The sequence below is a fragment of the Pleurodeles waltl genome, chromosome 6, assembly GCF_031143425.1.
Source record: "Pleurodeles waltl isolate 20211129_DDA chromosome 6, aPleWal1.hap1.20221129, whole genome shotgun sequence".
Classification (NCBI taxonomy): Eukaryota; Metazoa; Chordata; class Amphibia; order Caudata; family Salamandridae; genus Pleurodeles; species Pleurodeles waltl.
This window is the reverse complement of record NC_090445.1, coordinates 1542996506-1543022665: the sequence shown is the minus strand read 5'-3', so window position 1 is coordinate 1543022665 and position 26160 is coordinate 1542996506. Positions and strand designations below refer to the sequence as shown.

The following is a 26160-nucleotide window of genomic DNA, read 5'->3' as shown; positions in this document are numbered from 1 at the left end:
AACCTAGACTCTGAAGAGGACTAGGAGGACCGTAAGTAATCCTACGTGTATTATGATACATACTAAGGAAGAAAGGCCATTCCGCTCAAAGTTTACGTAGATATAGGTCGTGGGCCACAGCCCGTTAGAAATCCCTGACCTCAGAGAGACTGTGCCAGGCTTAGGGATGGAGACAGCCGTGACAGATCAGCAGAATGTGAGTGGGAAGGCTCCTGCCAGTGCCCGTGCTGTGTTTATAGTGTGTTTCTGGGATGCTTGCACTGCTGCCGCCGATGTTGTCTATGTCCTACAGGTAGAACCGAGAACTACTGCTGATAATGCTGCACCTGATGTGTGTGAAAGAAGCTTGCATGGCTGCCCCTTCACATCTTGTACCAGGTTTTGTGCGTTAGGGAAGCATGCACTGATTTCTAGGTTATATTTGTAAACTGCCCAGGCTACTCCTGTTTAATGGGTGACGAAAGCTTATATGGCTTCTGCCTATTTTGTTCACGGCATAAATACTACTGCAGTTGCACTAGTAATATCTCTCTTTTTATTTTTAAGAAGTACTAATTGTATAAAGTATCAGCTCATACATTGTAGCGCGGATGGATTCCACATTCACTTCTGTCTGGCTTTATTCACAAACCTATTAACAGCAACCTCGCAGCAGAAATATTGCCCGGTTCTAAGCCACTGTTTCAACTGCTGAAAAGTGAACCTGGAATACTAGAAAGACATTGCAAGAAAACACCAACCCGCAATGAGAGTAACCGCCTCAGGGTCTAACATCATCACAGAATTAAAACGCAGCTATCAATAAAGCAAAGCGATTTTATTCCACACGCTGCATCTATTCAAAATGATCAACAAATTAGATAATCGAAATGTACTCTTATAGTGCATCACCCGCACACTTGCTGGTGAGGAAGAGATTCTAAAGATCGATTCATTTCCTTCCAGCACTCTGAATCCGTTCTACTTTAGCAGGGCACTTGTAGCCTAGCGCCTAGAGGCGATATAGCCAACAATGTTTACTAAATGAAAACGTGTTCTCAATTGTATTTTCTTTACAATTCGTTGCTGGCGCTGTATCACGATTATATAGGAAAGCTATGTAATGATTTTTTTAAATACAATGTCAAAATGCTACCTACCCCTGGTGGGTGGCGCGGCTAGGGGTGGCTCTCGGGGTGCCCGCCTTCTCCTCCTCCTAAGGCTCCTCCCCACTCCTTCCCCGCCCCTGGAGCCCGGACTAAGACACACCGCAGTGGTCGCTCGCTCCCCGGACCCGGCTCCAGGCCCCCTTTATCCCATCGGAAGGGCTCCGACAGGTTCCTGGGGCCAAACCCAGAGACAAGCAGGTAAGAACGAGATCCCAGGAAAGAGTGAGGGAAGCGGCAGACTGGCCCACTCCAGGCCCCGGCTGCGGCCTGTTCCGGCCTTTGTGCCCCTCCAGCCGGGGCCTCAGTTGGGGACGGGGTGCAGCAGGCAGGGGGCTGAGGAGGGGCAGACAGAGGGGAGGTGGAGGAAGGCTGCATTTTGTCCAAGACGTGAATGGAGGCGCGGGGAAACCAAGCCGTGGGTGCGGTGAGGGGCTGCCAGGGAAAATCATAAGGTTTCTGGTTGAGACACCGGTACTCTACACTGCCTAGCCTCCCCGAACACATCCCATTCCCCGCATACTCACCCATGACTCATTATACAGCTCTGCTTTCCCTTTTCACAGCTCTATTTGTTTCCCTTTTCACAGTCATGCTTATTTCTTTATACCAGCGGCGTCCCTTTACGTAGTGCATGCCTCCCCTTATCCGGCTCTCCCCATTTATCCTTTCGATAGCCTGATCCAACCCTCACACAGTCCTGGTACTCCCTCATACTCCCTTACCAATCCCTTGTCACTATCATGGCCTCTGCTAGTTAACCCTTTCCTGCTTTGTGCCGGTTCAAGCCTGTCTACTCTTATGATTTAAATGCATTTCTTTTTATTTCCTGCCTGCTCCGTACAGGTTCTTAGCTTCTGGTGCCAGCCTCCCTCTGCACTGTGCAGGTTGTAACAGGCCACGAGCTACCTGCCCCAGTCTTCTCTGCACAGGTTTAAGGCGGCCTCTGGTTTCAACCCATCTCTTCTGGGTTCAGGTTCTAAGCTGCATCTAATCCCAGTCCCTGTCATCTCTTCCAGTCTGTGAGGGTCGCCCATTCCCAAAAATGTGCTTGTTCGAATAGATTTCTGGTTTTATTATTTCCGTGTTTTGTGAAGGTTCTGAATGGCTCTGGTGTCAGCCATTACCTGACTTGTACAATAATTGAGGAAGTGGTGTTGGGTCATACTATTAAGTTCAGACTCACCCAGTGTACTTTGCATTGAGTAGATTGATTAACTTTTAATGGAAAATGAGTTAAAACAATACAGGCTAAATTACAACAAGGTTGTCAGCTTGGTGTTCTTTGAAGCCCATCCTAGCCAATGACACTATCTCTGTGTATGGTCAATGTGAAAAAAACCCTTTGCTGTTGTTTTTACCTCCTTTTGGCAGTCACTACACGTACTTATAGACTTTATAATAATTATATACCTGGTAAGCATTAACACTCTCCCTGTTTTCTCTGTCTAATGTTAATCCCCGTTTAGGTTATTTGTATTTGTAAAGATCACTATCTCCCGTGAGGGTATCCAGGAGCTGTGGCTCACGTACAACTTTATAATTACTGATCTAATGCAGAGAACTGTACTAAGTCATGTCAAGGTTTGTGGACTTGTCTGTTAAAGTGGAGGGGGTGTTGGAGTGCGGGTGTATTTGGTGAATGAGTGTTTGTAGTTCGGTGTTCAGGGAACAGTTACAGTGTGAGATGCAGTACTATGCAAAGGAGCAGAGCTAGATGGGGATAAGGATGGAGAGTTGGATAGGTTGAGAATGGTGAGAAGGTGGTGGTAGTATGGGGTGGAGGTAGGTGCTTATGGGGCTAGTTGTGGTAAACAGATTGTTTATCTGTTGTGCTGGTGCATTATTGAGGGCTGTGTGTGGGGCCAGGGAATTTTCTGTGTGCAGTCAGTGTTTTTTTTCTGAAGGATGGCTGGCCTTGAGTTAAGCTCAGGTGGCCAGTCTTTTATTTTCCTACTGAAGCATAGTTTCTCAATAAGGCGAGCATTATTGGATTTTAGAGTGCGAGTCTGTAAATATGTGGGTAACTTGAGCGGGCAAATTTGGGCCGTTTGTCTTTGAAAGCTTTGTAATGATACACACAGCTTCCACTTTGACCCTTATTAACCAGAAACTTACATGGGTCTGTGGGAACAGGGTGTGGAATTGAATAAATATCTACTTGTCATTTGGACAGGTTGCTTTACAAATCTGCCTGTTCTGTTAAAAAATCAACTTGTCCTTTTGGTGCCACGTAGTGTAGCGACATATTATGGCAGCAATCTCATTATATGAGATCTCTGATAATAACCTCTCCAATTATGCCAGGGCTCATAATATAGTAGGGTTTGAATACTAGCAACTCCCTTAGGGGCATATTTATTAAGGAAACATGCTGCACTGCGTGATAGGGAAAGGGCAGGAATGCACCATATTTAAAACTGTACAATGCATTCCTGTATTTTTCCTGCACTGAAGCACAGGGTGTTCCCTAGCACCAATGCATATCCCCTTGCGCCATGTGTTGGAAGCATGATTTATTTTATTTTTTTGCAGGATGGAGGATCTTGCATAAAAACAATCATGAGAGGCATTTTTCTCTTTCTGTGCACTGCAGAATACAGCACACATAAAAAGAGTAAGTAATGAGGAGAAATAAAGATATTTCTCCCTGTTATGCCTTACCTGGAGAGGATGGGAATTTGACGCATTCCCTGGGTCTACCAGTAATGGTAAATCTGGGGATTCGCCAAAATCCATGGGCCACCTGGAACGCCTTCCCAAGGCAGAGTAGTGCAGCGATTTGTGCTGCTTTATGAATCTAACTTAACAGTTACATTGCTCATGTGCACTGTTGGCATGGCACAAGGGCGACACAACTCTTTCATAAATAAGCCCCTTATTTTGCCACCTTTCTGCAGATCTACATACTGGGGTTGGAAGTAGCGGTAAGCAATAACTCCAGGGTTGGAATGTCCTTTGCATGTTTTAGGGCTTTTAACCAGTTCTTCTGTAATTTTTTCCCATACCAAGAAAGGTTGGAAATTTACTCTTCAAAAACTTCTTCCAGAGTTGGGGGAGAAAGTGATTGGAGGGAAAGTAAACGCTCAACAGACTATAACATAGGCAAATCTACACATATATTTGCTCATGCTAAAATGCAGTTTACAAATATTTTATAGGAGTACGATTTCCTGGTCTACTTATGTAAATTCTTGTGAATTCATTAACGCCATAAATCTGCACTAATGCAGCAACATATATACCATAGGTTCACGTTTGTGACTTTCTTTAAGAATTGGGTCCCAAATTAGATCTAGCGTTAACCAAGATCTTTTTGTTTCTATACAATTCTGCCTCTATCTATCTGTTGGCTGGCTTTCCTGTGCGTGGCATCATTCTGCTCTTTCACAAGGATCATAACTGCACATCAAGTAGTTTTGTTCAGTGCCATGGACTACTGTGGCAATGTGTGGTTTTTGAGACCAAAAATATTTAAAAATTTCACGGCCTTTGTTTAGGAAAATGTTTTTTTTCCTAGTTGCATTTTTGTGGTGGACATTTTATTTTGAAAGCAAAGAATCATCAATCTTGCTTTCAAGTTTCTGTAAATATTTGCATCTTACCAAAGAGCATTCTGGGAGCTTCATAGTTAACCTTATATTGGTAAATTTTGCAAATATATGTACACATATTTATGCTGGCACCTCTGTTAGTAGTGCAGACCGAGTTTACAACACTTCCTTAGTGCTCTCAACTTAATAATAAAGGCTCTGCGTTAATGAACCATAAATACTAGTTCCAACAGCATTAACATATGGACACAAATTACCTAAACTGTAGACAATGCCCTTCCCTGATCCATAATGTGGAACTGTAAACTGGCAGCCAAAGGGTTTATGCAGCAGGGGGTTGGACCTACTTGTCCCAATGGCAAAATAAACACAAAAACTTCTTGTCCTTGACCCCAAACAATATGTCCTGGATGTCAGGCTATAGGAATTCCACACTCCTGAGATATATAATGTCCGGGATTTAGGTTTAGAAGGAACCTGGCTGTTGCATTTTGGATATAGAGTCTTCTCAAGACTTGCTGTGTTGTCACTGGACTGACGGCAGCTCTTGAGTTTAGTATGTACACCTCCACTTCTGCTCAATGTGCTGGTTAGTTCCTCACATTTTGGTAAGGCTGTTGAAAACCATATTGAGCGGCCTACCTTACAGGAGATCCGAAATTTCTTTGGTGGTGCAGCAAGTGTGATGACACCTGTTAGCTAATTATTGATGCCGTTAACCAAAAAAGACAGGTTGTAAGGCTTGAGGGATGTCTGGTCAGATGAATGGTGAGGCACAGATGTCTGTTATTACAGGTCCCTCACAGGGCAGAAGTGCTTAGTACTTAAAATACATTTTTACAAGTGCTTAGTACTTAAAATACATTTTTACTCCAAGTTCCTTCTTGTAGTTGGCAAAGGTTAAACATGTAATCAAAATAAACAGTAGGTTCCAAAGTAAACATCTGTCTAAATTTCTTCCTGGAAATCCCACTACTTCATTGATGGATAATATGAAACTAGTTGGGGTGATATTAGAAGAATAGTTGAATAATCCCACACACAAGGGAAGTCAGACCACTATTAAAGGTAGGTGAGGAGTGTAGGCAACAAGTTAATGGAGGAGGAGGTGTCTGGTAGAAAGCAGGGAGAACTGCCAGGTAACAAAAACGTATTATGCCCAACTAACACACAGGACACATGAAGAAACAGAGCTGTGCTAGAATAGGTGAGGCACAGAAACATGCGATGCCCAGTTAATACAGAACAGTCTAAACTAGCAAACTCAAACCAGTGTTCGCCTTCTTTTAGGAACTCTTGCTTAACAAAGTGCAGCGAGGCAATAATTAACAGAATTACCATGAAATGTAGGCGGGTCTCACCTCAGGACAGTAGAGAAAACGTATATAGTATGATCTGGTCAGGTTACAGTAGTGGTTATAAAGGTATATTCCGAGGATGCGGCGATTAAGCATTCAGCACTTCTTGTGTCTAGTTTGCTGGTTCCATCCCCTGCTCTACGACATAGCTGGCAAGGTATTTCCGGTACATTTCGTTGTGTACAGAATGCTTGGAAGTCAGCTCATTTCGATGTAATGTTCTCTAAAAAGGTCTCATTTTTCTCTGGGTCTAATGTGTCCTCAGACACCTCAAATGAGTTGCTGAAAAATGTTTTTGACACCACATACATATCCATTGACTCTCCTTAACCACGTCACAAGTTGTCACCAGCCACTTTACTGATTCATTCACCTTGGATGCTTTATTTGTCTCTTTCTGTGTGTAGGGGTTGATTGCCTGGGCCTCTTGTGCTGGATGGAACCGAAAATGGTCAATGTGTAAAAAAAAAAAAAAAAAAGCTCCTTCATGCAATCAGATTCAATTTCTGTTTGGAATTTTTCACCCTCTTATCCTTACCCACAAGTAAACCATCACTAGAGATTTAAAATGAATCCTTCAAAGGATAGACGTTAGCTTTTTGTAACATAAATATCTCATCCCTCTGAATGAATTTGAACCTATTCTGCATCCAGTTATGTATCCATGCTGTTTGGTGTAATTCCATTCAGTAGTGTGTGCTGTAATGGCGAGCAAGAATTCCAGTTGGCTTAACATAAGCAAAACTGTTTTTAGTGTACCCTGTATAACTTTGTGCCACCTTGTCATTGATAATCTACGCATTGACATCAACATTGAAATCACTGAAGCCATTCAAGGACAATGTATACCACAGTCGAACGGGCTGTGCCTTTAAACAAACTGACCAGGCTGTGTGTAGAGCGACTGGCATTCATTTGGGTCCTGTGCTGAGGGGGAAGTGCTTGACTGCATCACCTGATCAATGGCCAGGCCTATACTCTGGCAGGTGACCAATGCTTATTTGTGCTTAATTATTTCACAGTGTAGGGCCCAGCTCGAGTTAGAGTCTTAAACTCCTTATCCTTAGCCTAAGAGCCCTCTGGCATGAGAGACTTTATCACTGCCCAGTTGGTTTAGGATGCTGTGTATCTGTTTAGGCCCTCTGTCGAGGGATGTCATAAATAAAGTCGCCGGTAATGTAATTTGTGAGTTATGAGTGACATCTCCGATAATGCCACTTGTGTTGTCATTTACGAGTCGATGTGTAATGTCTTTCTTGAGCAGTGCATTTTATTTAATGTTGCACGTCTCCATAACTGTCAATTGTTTCTTAATAACCCATTATCACTAAAACTTTAGGTCACTAACAACATAAACAAAAAGTTTACAAATACATTTTCACATCCGTATCAAAGTGTCAGATAGGAACCAGTTACTTAGAAAGCGCACCTCACCCATATTAGATTTGTGATGTTTTTTTTTTTTTTTTTTACAACCCCTTAATTGGTCGACCACCCCCACCCCCCACAGAATCCTACACATTTTTATACCGGATCACCATTTAGCAATTTTCGGTTACCCAGTCACTGGATCTGTAGGTTGCAGATCTACACTCCTTGTAGTGATAACCAACCCTAAATTCACTAAAACCTTTTGAAATCTATTGATGTACATCTTATCTACACAGGGTTCAGTAGAGCTGTTTTCAGTGTAAGGGTAATAGAATGGTGCGTAGCACCAGATAAGATTTCCCTTTATTATTTTCAGTCCTGTGGTCTAATACGGATTGCACTGGCTCAGCGGGGGTGTCGTGGGACTATACAGGGGGTAGAGGTAGCTGAAGAGGGGGACCCTAGTTCCTGCAAGAGTACCTTAGGGCTGGTGGGCTTAAATATTTTCTTTTTAGTTCGAGCATAGCAGCGCTCATGCACTGCTTTTCCAATGTGTTGGTATGTATCTGGGCTTTTAACAATGCCCACCTCACGCCCATCACTTTCACTCATTAGTGGGCCTGCCCTTCAAAAATCCTTGGATGACATTCGTAAATGGTTTACGTTTGTCTCTCCTTAGGGAGGTTTTGTTACTGCCTTTGCTAACGCCCCTGTTACATGGCAAATTGCACTTTTGCCAATAAGTTTGACTGCGAGCAAACTTCTTTTTCTTTTTGTGCCTCTCCTTATCGCGGATGCTCATGGCGACAGTGGCGCTGTGAATTGGCTCACTTATGTGAAATTGTTTAATTTTTGATTTTCAAGTTACGTGGCAAGGAAAGTCCGGTTAGGAGTTAACACTAATAGCTCTAACTCGAGCAAATGCGAGACCCATTGCATTGCAAATGCTTGTTTCTTTTTGTTTTGGGTTACCCAGCCCCCACAATGACTGAGATGATCAGGATTTAAAGTTTCAGGACACAGGGACTGAATCCCTGTGGGCGGGGGCAGCTCTTGTGCTTTTCCTATGGAAAGTCTGACCTCGCGACAACTACACAGTGGCAACTGCCACCGTGTAAAATGGATAGATTGATATAATATACCCTGTCCATGTAAAGTGAGACCATGTCCTCCGTCCCAGATGCCCACCTAAAACCAATCTCTCTTGGGTCTGATTTAATAGTTTGCAATACCTCCGTATTTACAGCAATGCATCACCATCTTGGAATGTTTACAATCTTTGAAAGTTGGCAGCACCGTGAGTAGTGCAGCTTGTTTACAGCAAATCACAGCTAGCAAACCAACCATTCATTTTTTCTCTTTAATTTGGAATCAGATTTCGGCTGCACCAGGGTGGCCTCACTGTGGTTTGGCCACTCTGTTAATTGCCCTCATGATGGTTTTCCTCAGCATTGGACTTGTAGACTATTTGTCTTTTCTTGGATAGTACAAAGTGACTGCAACAATAATTTTCTGATATTAGTAGTCAACCACATCACAAGAGGCCGCAGATTAGTTAAGACTGCCTACTTTGAAACAGTCAACAGAAAGATTTTTAAATTTGTGCTTGTGAGTGATTCTGTAGCCTAATGCACCATCTATACTTGAAATTAAGTCTTTCAAGCCCACGAAACACCTTTAAAAAAAAATAAAAAATTACTGGGCTTGTTTACACCAAACCAATAAAAAGAACTATCAGGTGCAAAGTTCGATCTTAAGACCAAGTTTTGAGTAGTCCTTTTTGGCAGTTTATGCTGTAGCATAGAGTAGAAATAGATATAGGATTTGAAACTGGATGCTCACTTTAAACTCTTCAGTTAATTTTCTTGGTCCCCTCTAACCACTTTGCACAACATTTGAAATGAAGAAACATAGCTAAATAGACCAGGCATCTGCCAACTGTCATGGTGATTGGTAACTTAGTCCAAGGGATATAAAGATTCCTTAACTTTCAATTTCCTAACGGTTAGCAGTGTTATCAGAAACGACTTAATTGCTGAATCAAACTATGGGATGTAATTTTTGTGTAATTTATTTGTAATTATTTTTGTAATATAGAGGCAATAGGCTTACAGTTGTCATCACTGTACACAACGTACTCCCAAGCCAAATTACAATTTGACAAAACTAAGCCCGTTGCTAATCTGTCACTCCACAAATGATGATCTTGGCATCTCATTTTGTAAAATCACAAACCATCTGGGGCATAAACCCTCTCCACTCAAGCAAGCCCATCACAAATTTAAGAAATCTTCAAGTCAATGGTCTAAATAGTGCACCATTGATGTTTTAGAAAATAATCACAAGACTTGAGGCCAGTCGTCAGTTCCCAGAAGTACCTTCTCTACAGTTGCTGGAATTGAGTAAACCAGCATGTCTGTAATGGCACTGAGAATCTCATACCATATCATGGACAGATGTGGCAACGCAGTCATCAAATGTTCTGCATCCCCCACCATACCACAACCTCACTAACAGTTGGAGTTCTTTGATGGGTACATGCATTGTAGTTTCGACAGGGTATGATTCCAATTGTAAAGTACCTCCATAAGGTACCTCTTTACTTTGAGCGCTCCTTATCCGGTTCATGATTTACCCTACCCATTTGGTCATTCCACTTGTTTTTATGAGCCCACAGGAGTGTGGGTGTTAAAGAAACTAGCATTTCATAAATGTCAGGAATGTCACCCTTACAACGAGGTTTCACAGCATTACATTTCCTATGCCCTGTTTTCCATCAACCATAGGGATTTTAGACAGGACAATGGGTGTGTTTCCTCATTAAGCAGATTGGAGTGCAGAGCAACAGAAACAAAGTCAAACAATAAGTGATCGCTTCCTCGTTCCAAGATAATAGAGGTTTTCTTGTTGGGTGGTAATAGGGGAATTCAGGGAGCCTCTCTGTCGTCAAGATAAATGCCATCTCACATCACTTTCCCTATGATTGCTTGGTCCATGTGGATCCATAGTTTGCTAGATTTATTTTGGCATTGTCCAGTAGTGCTATGACATGATTATATGACAGAAAATCAGGGAGGGAAAAGCCTTCCTGTCCTTTGGAATTAAACAGTAGTCTAATAGGTAGCCTATGTTTTCTTTCCATTCCATAAAACTTTGGGGAATGTGCTTTGAAGTTTATCAAAAAGTCTTGTTCAACTCTGACATGTAGGGCCTAAAAGAAAAGAGTTACCCTGGATAGGCTATTCATCTTGACTACAGGGATCCTCTCCAGTCAAGAAATGTCTGGTTGCATCTCCCCAAATAATTCTTCTGTTCTAATAATAAGGAAGGTGTGGGCTTGGTCCTGAAGAAAAACAAGGGTTAATCTTAATATGAAAATACGGAATGCCTACTTCACTGGATGGGTGTCATTGACTGAATGTCTGAGAAGTATTTGTTAAATCCTGTTGTCTGCTCAGACAAACTCAGTTGTTTAGAAGGGAGTGACTGGAAGTTTTGGTTCTTCAGTATCTTTCATAGATTCACATGATTGAATCTTCCAAGTCGCTCTCCACCTGAGTGTAAACGCAAAAGTGAGAGCTCTACCGCATGTTTCAAGGACCCAAAAGGACTTACGCCTTCTGAGGAAGCCTCTGGTTCTGGAACATCGGTCACTAAGGACTCCTCGCCCGGTTCAACTCACAAGAGGTCTTCTTAGCTCTTCTTCTGGACCTGTCATTCCTCAGAAGGAGTCATGGTCGCTGAAGATTAGGTCGCCAACGGACAGACCCATTGTCGACGGCAGCTATGTCTGTACTTTCCAGGTCATGATGGCCACCCTGTTGACTGTGACTTTTAATCTCCATTATCAAGACTGTCATCAGTGGCCACATCTACTAAAAAGAGTACCTCTTAGTTGACGGAGCCATCGTCAACAAGCCTGTCGATAATACACAACAAAGCAGCACTCTGTGCAGAGGGGATTTCCATGTGTCTGAGAGATAGTTTGTCATCACTAAGTAAGATCTCCCCATTACCTCCTCCGCATCTTCTTAAGATAGAAAAATCAGGAGTGAAGGATTCTTTAGTCCAGGATACAGTCCTTCCCAACTGAAGGTAATGTGCCAGGACACTGATGAAGAAAGGGTACTCTAACAGAGGTACTTCCACTTACCTAGAGGGAGATTATTCTTTCCCTTCACGCCAACAGACTGTCTGAACATTATGACTCTTTTCAAGAGTTAAATGACTATAACAAGCGCTTCCCAGAAGCGATTGCGCCAACACCTACAACTCCAGCTCGCTCGTATGCCCCTGTCATGGCATCCTTAACTAAGACTCCAGTGCCTGTTCGCGCGGAGGAAGACAGGATGGTATTACCTCTTTCACCATCGGGGATGATTACATTTAGAGCAATCCTGATGACCAACCTTCGGAAGAGGAGCTACTTAGAGACCCAGCTACATTGGGTCAGGAGCGGGATGATTACATTGCCCCTTCATCACATTCACCTTTTTGTCAGCAACTTCTCCTCCTGAGGAGCTAGGCGGCTTCCACATCTACCTCTCTCAGTGAAATAAACAAAATGCTTTCTGTATGATTTTAAGGGCTATAAGATCCATCCCAATTGTTACCTATATTTGGGGAAAAGACCTTAAACTGATCAAAAACCCAGCATCGGTCGCTGCTGTTCTTCCCTGGCTTGACAAGAAATATAATGCACCGGATTCTTCACCGGCCTGTTTGATAGGAAATCCTCATCTAGATACAGTAGTGATGCAAAGTGCACAGCTACGGTGCAGAACTCCTTCGATATCTTGCTCTGCGCCACCAGATACGAAAGGCAAGAGGCTTGATAAAATAGGAAAGCATTTTGCAGCAGTGGTTGCTACTTCTAGCAGAGCCGCAAATGTGCTGGCCATTCTAGGTCGCTATGACTGTCAAATGTGGTCCGATCTAGCGTCTCTCTTGGATTTCCTTCTGGAAGATAAGATTGAGGAGGCGAGGGAGACGGTGAGGAAAGGTGCTAAGGTGTCCTGAAATTATAGGTACTACCATGGACATTTCTTCCACTGCTTCTAGGCAGGTGGCAGGAGAAGCAGTATTGGGAAGATGGGGCTGCCTAGAAGCCACCTCTTTCCACCCTGAGGTTCAAGTGAATATTCTCAACATGCCCTTCGATTGTGAGAAATTGTTTGGCAAACATGTAAATGATGCTCTACAGGCCATCAAGGATGACACTTATACAGTACATTCATTTGGAATGTTGCCGCACAAGTGCTTTCAATCTTTTCGGGAAGGAAGAGGAAAAAGACAATTCTCTCAACTGCCTTTTTATCAGTCTTACAGATATCAGCCATATTAACAACAAGGGTATCATCCCCAATTCACTGGGCAACAGTCATTCAGAAATTCCAACTCAAAGGAACCAGCACAAAGAAGCTCCTGACCGGGGGGAAAACCCAGGAAGCTTCAAGAAGACAGTTATGTTTCTCAGGCTTCAGGCACCTCGCAATCCCACCATCAAATGTTGAACCACTATCTCTCAGCCTTATACGATCATTAGGAGAGCATCTCTTCGTACAAATGGGTGTTAGACATAATCCATCATGGTCACACCCTAAAATTTGCTCAAATGCCTCCCAATCACTCCCTCCCAAGAGAAGGCATCAAAATCTCACTGTCTTAAAGCAAGAGATATGTCTGCTTCTCTCAAAAGGGGCTATAGAGGAAGTTCCTTTCCAACCGCATGGCAAGGTTTCTACTCCAACTTCTCCCTCATCCAGAAAAAGTCTGGGAAATGGAGGCAAGTCATGGCTCTCAGGCAGCTGCACAAGTATTATCAAGAAACAGCCTTTCCGGATGCTGTCCCTGTAAGAAATTCTATTGCTGCTCAACATAGGAGATTTCATGGCATCGCTTGTTATCTTGGATGCATATTTCACATTCCCATCCATGTGAAACATCAGCGGTTCCTGAGGTTCGAGGTGGTAGGGTGCCACTATCAGTTCAGAGCCCTACCCTTCAGCTTGTGATCAGCTACCATTCACAAAGTGCATGGCACCAGTCGCTGCTTTCCTAAGAAGAATGGGACTACAGGTTTTTCCCTACTTAGACAACTGGTTGATGAAGGGGCCATCCTTCCTTTGCAAAATAATCCACTGTGGCCTTACGGCAGCTGTTCATGTCTTTTAGGGGTTGAAATTGAATGCAGAAAAACGTCCCTCATTCCATCTCAGTCACTGGTATTTCTAGGGGCCTTTCTGGACACCACAGTTGCCAAAGCATACTTGCAGAGAGGGTTCAGAAGATAATGGAGATAAGTACTTCCCTTTCAAAAATAAGGTTCACTTCGGTAAGATAGTTCAAGGTAATGTTGGAGATTCTATCTTCGTTCATCCCCTTACTTCCAAATAGCTTTTTCCACATGAGGCCATTGCAGGAGCTATTGTATGCACAGTGACTACTGATTCACGGTTAATTGGAGGACATAAGACATCATCCCTACAATGAAACAAACCTTGGCATGTTGGGAAGGAAAGAAAACATCACTCCAGTTCTAACCTTCGAGGCAGCTCAACCATGTTTTGTAATGATCATGGACACTTTCTTGGCATGTTAGGGAGTGCATCTTCAAGAACTAGAAATACGCAGAAATTGTCTGTCTAGAAAGCGCAAATGTACACCAATTTAGAGCTGAAAACTGTATTCCTGGGCCTGAAAGCATTACTGCCCAGAATTTGCAACTCCTCTGTTCAGGTGAGAACGGACACTACCACCACCATGTTATATCTCGAAAGACAGGGGAACCAGATCAAAAAGTCTTTCCTTGCAGGCCAAGCGAATTTGGAAGTGGTTGCTAATGCAAAGCATTTCTCTGCAGGTAGAGCATGTCCCAGGCATAGAAAATGAAGGGACAGATTCTCTAAGCAGAACAACAAGTTTGTCACAAATGGAAAATGAATCGGGATCAATTGTCTCAGAACTTCGAGAAATAGGGTACCCTAAATCTAGATGTCTTTGCAACTCAACAAGAAATGCAGAGAGTTTGCAAGCAGGTTACCTCAAAGGCGGTCATGGGGGAATGCTCTTCACATACAATGGATGACAGGAATGTTCACCTTTGCGCTTCCTCCTTTTCCTCCAATTCCCAGGGCAATGTGCAAAATTAAGTCAGAACACTGTTGTCTCATTCTCATAGCACCTGCATGGCCGAGACAGTATTGGTACATGGAACTCCTCCTCCTATCTGTCTGTCTGTCCGCCCATCCAGTTTCAGCCGATAGAGACCCTGATTTCCATGAGCAACAGTCAGGAGTTGCATCCTCAAATAAGCTCTCTCATTTTGTCAGCATGGCACCTCACGACAATGAATTTGTATCTCTGAATATACCAGCGGAATGAAATTCATCCTATAACAGCCACATGCTATTTCAACAAATACGTCTTGTGTAGCAAGGTGGAAGAGGTTCTGCTGCTGGTGTATCAAAAATTAATGGCATCCTTTTTATTCTTCTCCAGAACAAGTACTGCCATATCTTCTTCACCTGGTGAAGTCAAGCTTGGTGCATTCTTCAATAAAAGTGCATTTAGCAGCAATTTCCAGGTTCAGGAGAAAAACAATGAAATTTTAGCTGTGATCCACTAGACTTGTGAAAGAATTCACGAAGGGCTTGTTCAGAGCCTTCCCACCAATAAAACCTCCTGCAATATCTTGGCAGCTTAATACAGTTCTTTCCCAACTTATGAGTGCACCATTTGAACCAATCCATAAAGCAAATATAAAGTATTTATCATGGAAAACAGCACTTTCATTGGCCCTTACATCATCTAGAAGGGTCAGTGGAATTCAAGCCTTTACATTCACAGATCCTTTCCTGCAATTCAGAGAGGATAAAGCACTATTAAGAACCAACCCTAAGTTCATCCCTGAAAGTTCTGACCTCTTTTCATTCGAATGAACCTTTTGTTCTGTCAATGTATTTTCAGGACCCTTCTTCTGAGGCAGAGAGGGCTCTCCATTCTTTTGATTATGTAAAACGCTGCTTGAAGTTCTATATTCACAGAACGACATCTTTCAAGAAATCAGATCTGCTTCTTGTCTCCTTTGCACCTCCCTGGAAAGGTTCCGCACTTTCAAGAAGCAGTATATTCCGTTGGGTGATGGCAGCAATAGCGTTTTCCCACATAAAATCGAGAAGACCACTGTCCTCATAAATCGAACATTCAACTATGAAAGATGGCTACATCCACTGCTTTGTTTGCCAGAGTATCATTTCCAGACATTTGCAGAGTAGCAATGTGGTCAAATGCACATACGTTCACCAAGCATTATTGTTTGGATTCGGCATGGAAAGTGGGTTTCACTGTTGGCCAGGCAGTTTTAGGTCACCTCTTTAATTAAGGTACAAATTGTAGTTTCCTAATTTCTTTCGGTACTGTATATATTTATAAGGATGTATTGTTATTGCTTGTATCACCATTCTGTGGTCTGTTGAGTTTATTTTTCTGGTGGCTCATGTCTTACTATGTATGTCTTTGTAGAGTGCTTTCACCTGGTCCTCCACCATGTATTCTTTCCAAACTGCTAGCTGCTCTGATTCAAGCATGTCAGTCTATGAAAAATCCAATACTGGAGCAAAAACAAGTTACGTACCTGTACACTGTGGGGTTCTCCAGTACTAATATCTTTCATAGATTCACGTGTGTGTGTGTGTGCGCGCCTATATATAACGATGGAGAAGGTTCAAGCATGCGAATCTTTGAAAGATATCAATATTGGAGAACCACAGTATACAAGTAAGTAACTTGGTTTTTCTTTACTCGCAGCACAAAATGGTGTATTATAAGTATCGAAATTCCAATAAAAACTTGTTGACAGTACAGTATGGCTCACTTGTGTTCTGTGTATGACCATACACAGGATACCACAAATGTCCTTTATGATACACCAAGCAAGTCACTGTTGATTGTCCTTTTACACATCTGTTGCCTTGCTGGGTAAACAGCCTTGTTTCTGTGCAAATCATTTACAAATACACGGATGTTGAAAGGCCTAAACCTGTGGCCTAACTCGCAGGTAATGTGGCAGGTACAGCGAGCACTGGACCTAGCCTTTTAGCGAATGCATTGCCCAGACTTCACTTAGCGAGTTTACCTGCTGTGTTAAGCACAATACCTGACCTTCTGCTTTGTCTTTCACCCAGAGCCTGTTAGGGATGGGCAAAGGGTCTGTGATAAGTGTTTATGATCGAAGGGACTATTGAAAATAGCATTTTTGTTTTCGGTAATAACGTTCGACGCGTTAGATGAGTCGTACCAGTGTAGGCTCATCACCTCATGCTGTTTGTCCCCAGTTTGGATTGCCTGATCAATGAGTTAAAATGTTATTAAGTACCGGAACCTTTTGATAGGTTTATTTTTGCTTTTCACTGTGGCAAATAATTTGGAACTGATTTACAACAAATTTGGCACGAAGATAGATTTTGTATCACAATAGCTCTTTGTTGTGGTGCACTGTAGATCTGTATTATAACTATTTAAGAAATAAAACTATTGCTTTAGCACATTAAGTATATCTGACCCTTTAAGCTCTATCTAAGGAATTTTGGTTCCAAAACAAGAAACTTACACTGACAAAGGAATCCGGCCTGGCTTACATTGTGATTTACAAGTTACACATACTGGCTTTGCGAATGTTTTTGCACAGCTGGAGGAAGTCACCGGGCATGCTTGATAGTAGCAGTGGCCAGGTTATGGAGATGGGTTGCCAGTGCATTCGCATGAACAGAGACATGGGTTTGGAGTTGATGTAGCGCTGCGGGAGTACACAAAGGAAAATGGTCATGCTGTTGGCAGTGGAATAGAAGTGGCGACCAGAGGTGGTAGCGCATTAAGTGCATGAGTGACACTACTTTTCACTTATAAAATTGTCCGGCATGCATCACTATGAAGGTCGAACAATACATCAAATAAGCCTGAGAGACAAAAATACTCTGGTGGGCAGACCTGAGAGGTGATGTTTCAAGCCAGAGAGCTGTGCGCTAAATAAACCAGTGGCTTATTGAGGTTGACCCAAAGCTTACTGTACATGTATATTATGTATCTTTTGGGGAAAACAAAAGTTCTTGGCTTACGCTAACAATTTCAGCTTTGATTGCCCTCATTACTTTCAGATGGTGAAGTCGAAAAACTGTTCATACACCAAGCTCAGTGAAAGAAAAATTGCAATCCTTCTGAGATATCTTCTGCTCCCACCTGGGATCAAAGTATGCATCTTTTGACCCACTATGGCTCCTGGTTACTTTGACACTGGTTTATTAAATTATTATAAACATCTACATTGCAAAATATGCCCCCGTTGGTATTATGTAGTTCACAACAGGTACTAAAATTGTGGTGTTTATCGTACCACAAGAAGGTTTTTTTTTAATAGAGTTCATCCTAATCTAATGTTTAATATTCTGCCTTGACTCAGTCTAGGTGCACATCTCTGCCTCTTGTGCAGTCCCATAGTTATTGTAACCTCTGGGTGGATGCTTCAAATATCTTTTGCTTGGAAACTGCAACATTCAGAGTATTGCAGTTCCAGTATTCCATGGAGCATTTCATAGATTTGTAGCACCCAAACGTTTTTGGCATTTTCATCTTCTAGTGAGTAGCAACTCCACGTCTTCTCTGGGGACCCCTTTGAAATCCTTATCAACCTTGGTTGATTGTGTTCCTTAAGTTGCACCTTTTCTGCTCCTGATTGAGTGGACCATAGATCTTTTTGCTGGGTAGGGAGCTTCTTCTTCCAGTAGATTTCTTCTCAGCCCCTCCTTTGTGGAAATGTAGATTATAACACTTGATGTCTTTGGGAAGCTGGATTCTTCCAGTGGATTGCACTTTCGCTGCTTGATTGTCTATTTTATACAGTTCTTATTTCTTACAGGGGGTTTGGGTAGCTAGATTGCACGTTTGTTGGTACTGTGTAGATCCATAAGAGTAATACTACTTACTGACTGGGAAACGACATGTCTATCGTTACTGGGTTGACCCCATTGATTCTTAACATATAGAGGCCTTTGAAGGCTGCATCTTCCAGAGGGTTGCACTCTGCTGCTTCTAGGCGCACCGTATAGATTTTTAACACTGGGACTGATTTAAAGGAGCTGCTTAATCCCAGGTGGTAACTGAAAACCTGGTAAATGCTAATATTGCTGTGCTGTATCTACTGTGTACACAGTTACTGAACCCTTCTGATTTGCAAAGCTTTCAATAGGTGATAACATCTAATAGTGCACGTTTCCTTTTGTTTTAAGATGCACAATCTTGAGTGTGCACTATTTGCCTTCATGATTTGCTCCATGACATGCTTGACACAAATTGTATTGATACAAAACTACAGTGTTTGTTACTGGTCCTGATTGGGGCACCAACAGAGATTTACACTTTGATCTGGATTAGCCCGGGTGATGAGGTGAAACCCTTGGTCACTCCTTTCTGGATGCCATGGAATCCTTAGAAATGTGGTAGTTGGGTAAGTGATTGACCTCCACAGCTCGTTATGATTTTCGTTACAGTCTTGTAGTGGATTACTTTTAGCCTGTTACTTTATGGGTTTGGGACTTTCTTTTTAAACTTGGTAGTTTGGGTAGCTGCATGTCCTTGTGGTTTGTCAATGTCGGTGATCAAAGTCATTCTTAACACTCGGTGGTTTTTGGGATGCTCCATTTTTCAATGGGTTGTATTTTGACGCTATCAGCCGTGCGCAAGAGAGGGTGGGAGGTGACGTCTGCTGTGCAGAGGGTTAACCATTAGTGCTTGGCCTTTGGCAAAGCCTTATTTTTTTCACATTCGCAAATCTTAAATAGGATTTGCAAATCTGAGGCAGGCTTCGTGTCGTAAAGCTTACCTCAGAATCGTGTTTCTGTTTTCTGACCTAACAAATTCCAATCTAAAATTGCAGCCGATGACTGAGGTGCTAGGCAGCTACTGTACATGTTAAGTATTAGAGATTTGCGAACCTTGCAACTTTTTTTTCAAAGTCCTCCACTGTGGCCTGGGGCTTCAGTATGCCTACATACCCCAATAAGGTTGTTTTTGCTGTTCAGTGCAAAGGGCTGTACCCTGCATCCTGAAATAGATTCCAGAAAGAAAGATTTCTCATAAGGTAGCCAAACTGATTTGTCAGCATTGTGGTTGCAAAAGGGCTAATTGTCGAGAAGGCTCCTTTGTCCGATCAGATGCCTTTATTTTTTGAATGCCCAGATTCGAGAATCCCAAACAGCAAAGTTATACCAAACCAACAAAAGCACGTCTCTGACTCGAGCTCAGTTTTTCATGCCAAACTTGGTCTAAATGCATTCAGCGGTTCAGGCTGCAGATGTGTGTAAAATTCCCTGTGGGAACTAAAATGGGGATAACTCTTATTGTTTTTTCAACTCTGACTTAACTTTTTTCCCACTTGTACGGATCTTCATGAAATGTGGCATGCTGAACTTTAGCTGACTAAGCTAGTGGATAGGCACATTTTCATTGCAAAGTACAACTGAACTGTAATTACACAGTGGTAACCGTCATAGTACAAAATAAATGTGTGTGTGTGTGTGTATATATATATATATATATATATATATATATATATATATAATCGTTTGGGTGCTTGTACTGCACCAAATGCAGGGATATAAAAACCTATATTTCACAGGGAACCTGCTATGGTTATGTGTCGGGTTCTTTAAATTATGCAACACGTTCTCTGGCATTATTTTCCTAGAAACAGATTTTTTGTGAAATCTGTAAATTAAACGGCAAATATGCTCCATAACAATGCATTAAATGTAGGCACATAATTAATTGCATGAATACATTGGCACTCACTGTAGTCCATTGTTTTGCCAACAATTCATTTAAGAAAAATAAATAAAACACAAACATTCTTATTTTAATTGGTGTCAATTGTACGCTGTTAATTTCACGTGGAATACCACAAACTAAACATGTAATATAAAAAATATATATATGATGGGTGACATGTATATTATGGTCCTATATTGCCATCTCATGGTGCTGGTGACTTTCAGAAACCAATCTGCCATTGCTCTCATGTTTTATAATGTCGGCAGAACCCCTCAACAGCAATAGACAACCTTATTTCATGGTGTTACGTGTCCTCTATCTATCTGAAACTTCATTTTTGAGATTGTAGCAACTTTATTTTTTTTTTTTTTTTTTTTTTGACTTTCAACCTTATCTGGGGTATGTCATTTTTTCCCCATTTTAAACATATATTCCGTTGCAGATATGCTATACTTGGTAATTTCCAAGCACAGCAAAATAGTATTGTTTATTTGTGCAGTTTTTTCAGTTATTTTCTGTTAAAAATTTTTTTTAAACTGCATTGCTTCCATTAATTTTCAGTTTATTTTTATTTTCTTAAAATGATTTTCTATGAGTTTGTTTCCTCCAGTGCAGTTTCTCACTTTTATATTTATATATTTATATATATATATATATATATATATATATATATATATATATATATATATATATATATATATATATATATATATATTCTATCTACCCCTCTTGTCATTACCTCAACCCCCAACCTTCTTTTATCTTTCTTTCTTAATTACTTCACTCCTGTCTACATGCTCTTACCGCCTGTATTTGCTAGTATCCTTTAGTCAGTGTGCTACTTTGCTCCTCCCAACCAGTCAACCTGCTCTTCAGCCTCCTGCAATCTCACGGTGAACATATTGATTCTGCCACCACTAACCGGGCCTCATCTTGTAATCCCTTACTTTCCATATAGCTTTATGAGTGCAAGATCAGTTGACCCTAGCCTCCTCTTTATAACAGAAATCTTGCTTTAAGATGGCACAGCCCCCACTCAACACAGGGCAGATCCACCAGGCTAGTAAATTCTGATCAGAAACTGGCTTACCAAGAGCATTAGTTGAAAAACTAGCAGTCATTTTATAGGACTTCTTACATACTACTAGGATCCAAATATTTTCAGCCACAGTATCTGAATCTGTGATTATCTATTGCTCCCATTATTCTGCCTTTTATCTCTTGTTTCTTCTGAGCTGCAGACTCCCGAGCAGAGCAACCCATTCACCTTCAAAGCCCACTTTAACTTCATTGCTAACATTGCCTTTGACCACTCCAGCCTATGCATATTGGACAACCTCAGAAACTTGTTTGACAACCCAGCTTAGAGTCCACCCAGATTCATCCTTTGGAACCTACCAGCTGAGAACCTCAACCAACTTTGACCCTGTGACTTCGCAAGGCAACACAGCTATGTAATATTCATCTTTGTAGGGTACTTTAATTTGATAGTAAACTTACTAATTACATGGACGGATCACATAGTTTGATCTCAACTTCCTCATTGCTTCTTCCACACACATTGTTTTGAAAGCCATGGTTGTTTTCTAACTGTGGAAGAAACGCTATGTCCGTGTTCTTCATTTACAGCTTGAGTTTTTAAGGTTGTCATCATGATGATGACAGGTCAAGCACCCTACCACATTTTCACTACCACCTTAGACAAATAGATGTCTCTTAAAACATCCCAGCCCACAAACCTTATAGAAGACGGATTCTTCTTTTTCAGACAGATGTTAAAAGCAGGAAACAAATTCCCTGTAAAACTGTGAAAGAAAAACAACTCAAATCAAATGGAACTTCAGAAGACACTCATCCACTATAACGATGGTGAAGATACTCCATTATACCCAAAGCATCTCAGAAGCTGCAAACCTATCAAAGGAATTAGCAAGATTTTTGCTAAATTTCGGGGTCCAGGTGGCTGCTTCTCATCTGGCTTACCATAGACAACTATCCAAAGCCAGGTAATTGGAGATATACTTCCTTATCAAATCACTTGGCAGACTACACTTCAGTTCCTGCACTCAGGGCTCCACTATGGTTAGCAGCGACACTACTCACTTTCACTCTCTTCGCTACCAACAACATAATGGAATTGTCAAGGCCTGGACTCTGCTGGCTTGCTGGCCGACCAGTGCTTCCCTTTAGTTATTCAAGAATGTCCTCCTTTCCGCCACAACTACTTGTGTGACCAGTGCAATCCAATCACCAACCACACTAACATCCAGCACGTGTGCCAGTGACCTTAAGACCTTTTACATCACACTATCTTAATAAAATAATGTCGTCTTTTGCCAACCTGATCTGCTTCTGGCCTATCTCCAACAATCCCTTCTAAGGCAAATACCTACAAGTAATATATTTTGCCCAGATTTCTCCTTTCCTAGAAAAAAGATGTCTTTCTCAAACACCATTATAGTGCATTTGTAATAAAGCTGACAGGGTATCTGCCACATTTGTGATGGAGTACCCATTGGCCGAGCTCAAAATTGGGCTCTATGTCTCTTCTACTTTTGTACTCGCCACCATCATCCCTTTCCAGTTTAAGACATACCTCTGCCCTGTTCTGGACCTCACCAAGTCCTTTACCTTGTTTGTTACCACTATGAAGATGACATCCAGGTTATCCAAAAGCTGGAAATTGCTTCTTTTTGGATATGTGTTCCTTCGGTCAGTGTCTTCCATAGTGGAATATTGGATGTAATGCAGCTGCCTCAAACATACCTCCTAAAAAAAACACAAGGTTCTCATCTGGAAAACATGGACATCGCCCTATGACCTAAAAACCTGGACCCCCCCACCTCCCCCCCCAACCATCTCTGTGGAAGCGAAGAACCTGGGTTTCATCATGGGTTTGATTGTGGAGTCTAACCTCTCCTTGGTATTGTGGATAAAAAAATGTTTCCACACTTTCTACATATTAGGCTACCTCAGAGGGTCCATGTCTCCTCCTCCTTCCTGTTGTGCCGTAGATTATGCTAACAGACTGTACCTTGGGGCCCTTCTGTACTTTGTAGACTACTGCCAGTCCAGAATGCAGCCACTAGATACCTCCTTATAATAGTGCATATATGACACATCATTCACCCGCTTCAAGCTCTGTTCTAGCTGTATGTGGTAATACTCATCCCATTGAGGTCGCATGGTATCATACACTGGTTCATCCACAGGTCAGGACTAGTCTTCCTCCAGCTCATAGTTGGAACTTTTTATTTTTTAGCTTTATTAGATTTAATTAAAAACATACAGTATAAAGAGTCCCTGCAACCAGGGTGACTTGATATTAAACGAACGGTAATGAAATACAAAAAAAACACTTCATCATTGAGGACGGGGCAGTCAGCTGCTAAAATAGGTTTAGCTTTAGTCGTCTAGGTAAATTATAGTGCAATTACCAAGCAGGGCATGCAAGGACAGTCATTACTTTGAGTTACTAAAGTGTGGTGGGTACTCCAGCAGGGTATCAATCAAGGTGTGGACGACAGCTCAGGGGTAGATGTCTGTGCTTGGCCTAATACAGTCTCAGCCTCCTGCACTGTAGTGTTCAGTAGGCATGTCTACAGTGAGCTCCAAAAGTCTTTTGGCCAGCTGGCCACCGGAATCGTGGTATAGTATTGGTCCATATGGGCATTACAGTATACCATGCTTTCCCCCATGTATTCACAGTTGTTACCCTGTTTCTGCCCCAAATGCAGGCTACCTGTCACTTTGCTAGCAGTAGGGCAACAGAGATGAAGTGTCAGAGATCCTTTTGCACTGCGAGGGTACATCCCAGAAGAGCTATTAGGCCAGGGTCGCAACAACACACCGGTCATGTCTGAGAGCTAAATGAACACTTCCGACCAATATCCCCCAACACATGCAATCCCAAGCTAAGTCCATGAAGTCTTGGGGACAGCTCCTCTATTTGTTCACAGCTGTATTTCCATTCCTTGACTGTGAACCATGCCCCAAGTATCTTTCCCAGTGTATTCTGGTCTTGGGTTGCGGTTGTAAGACCTCGATTTGTATTGTTTTATAAAGTGTCATCACTATGTGTCAATTAGATGGAGTTGTAATAAGCATACCTAGCACTTTCCATGTGCCTGTGGAAAGGAAGGCTAGCGAGTCCTACAACAGGGCTCGTGATCTGCAATATACTAGTGTGTTCATCCGCAAGTAGGTTTCTCCCTCCCCCACGTCTGGGCTATTCAAAAACGGACTTTTGTTGATGACGTCTCTGGTGTGTGTGTTTTTTTTTTTTTTTTTTTTTTTTAACCCGGTAGTGAGTGAACAGTACTTGTGTGCAGCTGTAATAGAGCTCGAAGTCACAGGCACCCAGTCCACCTTGTGTGTATGGCAGGGTCAGCACCTCCCAGAGGATTCTAAGTTGTTTTCCAGCCCATGCTAGGGTTATCATGTGGGATTTGAGTGTCCTGAAGAACATCTGCATCAATATAATAGGAACCATATAGAATAGATAAATAGATAGGATAACCATTTTCACTAATGGCCGTCTGCCAACCAGCGATATTAGTCACCCGGTCTTCAGTTTGCGCTAAGGCCACCCCATAGTACTCAGAGGCGCTAGTGTTGATATCCCGGCTAATCCAGACCCCAAGGTATTTAACTGAGTTTTACACTATGGTATAGGGTAGTCCAGGGTGTATTTTGTGGTGCGTGAAGTAAGGGGGAATATAGTAGACCTGTTTCAGTTGATGAAGATCCTGGTGAACAGCCCAAAAACTCCCATATCACTGGGCTGAGGTTACAGGCTGGCTTATGAAGGTGGTTGTAAAGGGAAATTATCAAATTACCCTCTGAAATATAGCCTTTCTAACACAGCTGCTTGATAGCACCCACAAAGGGCTCTGTCACCAACGCATGTGAAATAGGAGCGAGTGAGCACCACTTCTGTGTACCCCTATGAATCTGCAAAGAAGACCGTTCATTCTGATTCTGGCTGCAGGTTTGTGAAATTCAGTGCTTAAATTGAGCCCGTGGTTTCCAGTGCTCCTACAGGCACTTAATTGTCAACACCTGCAGTTGTGACAGCCTCCACATGGTGGCACTGTTTGTGTAATTTAGAGTTGAATGGAGTAACAGTTGTTTATTAATTCAAAATCAGTTAAAAACAACGAATACCTGCCACCCAAACCATTCTTGTAGCTTTGGGGATCTCGGATAATCTGAACTGCTACACTTGTAGGAGTGTGTTGATTAGTAGTTGTGCAGGTAGAGTCTTTGGCAGCACTGTCAATGACAATGCGTGGTGCAAACTGCTGTGGCCTCCTGACGAGGGCCCTGGCATTTACCTTTTTTTTAAACAAATTAAGCACTGGTAATATTGGAATTTTATTCACTTCATGCGCAAGTGCAGTTTTGTGTTTACCGCAGCTTGATTAGTGCACCACTCCAAACCACATGCATATCACCTGATGCTTCCTACACACGCTACAGTCTAAATCCACACATTATCAACCAAGTGCAACTTGCATGGTAGCCTGAAACCCAACAGCCCAGAACGTGTTATCTGCCTTCCTAGGGCTTTGAAGCCCTCCACGGATATACAGTACAATACTTAATGCCAAGTTTGGTAATTTTATTATTATAGTGGAGAGGAAAAACGAGAATGTTACTTTCAGATCAACCCTAGTTTCCTTATCCTATAAAGCTCTGCAACAAATTTTGCTGAGAGACTAAACTCGACTTGCCGAGCGACTACCACGTTTTCTGCATTTGTCAAACTACTTCTAAGAGATTAGCAAATGAAAAAAACAAATTTTGTCATGGAAAGTGCAGCTTAAATAGAATTACATTTCCCTTTACCAAACACGCTCACAAAAAAATGTATTGACTGTTTAAATAGCGTTAGCCTCACATTCTCCT

General features: G+C 42.1%; 1 protein-coding gene across 1 annotated transcript in view; it reads left to right on the top strand.

The window, feature by feature from the left end:
* Nucleotides 1-1210: 1210 nt before the first annotated feature.
* CTNNBIP1 (catenin beta interacting protein 1) overlaps nucleotides 1211-26160 on the top strand; it is an 82075-nt gene continuing 57125 nt past the window's right edge. Inside the window, exon 1 of the mRNA XM_069241171.1 lies at nucleotides 1211-1346. The gene's annotated coding sequence lies outside the window, so the exon portion shown is untranslated. The remainder of the gene's footprint in view (nucleotides 1347-26160) is intronic.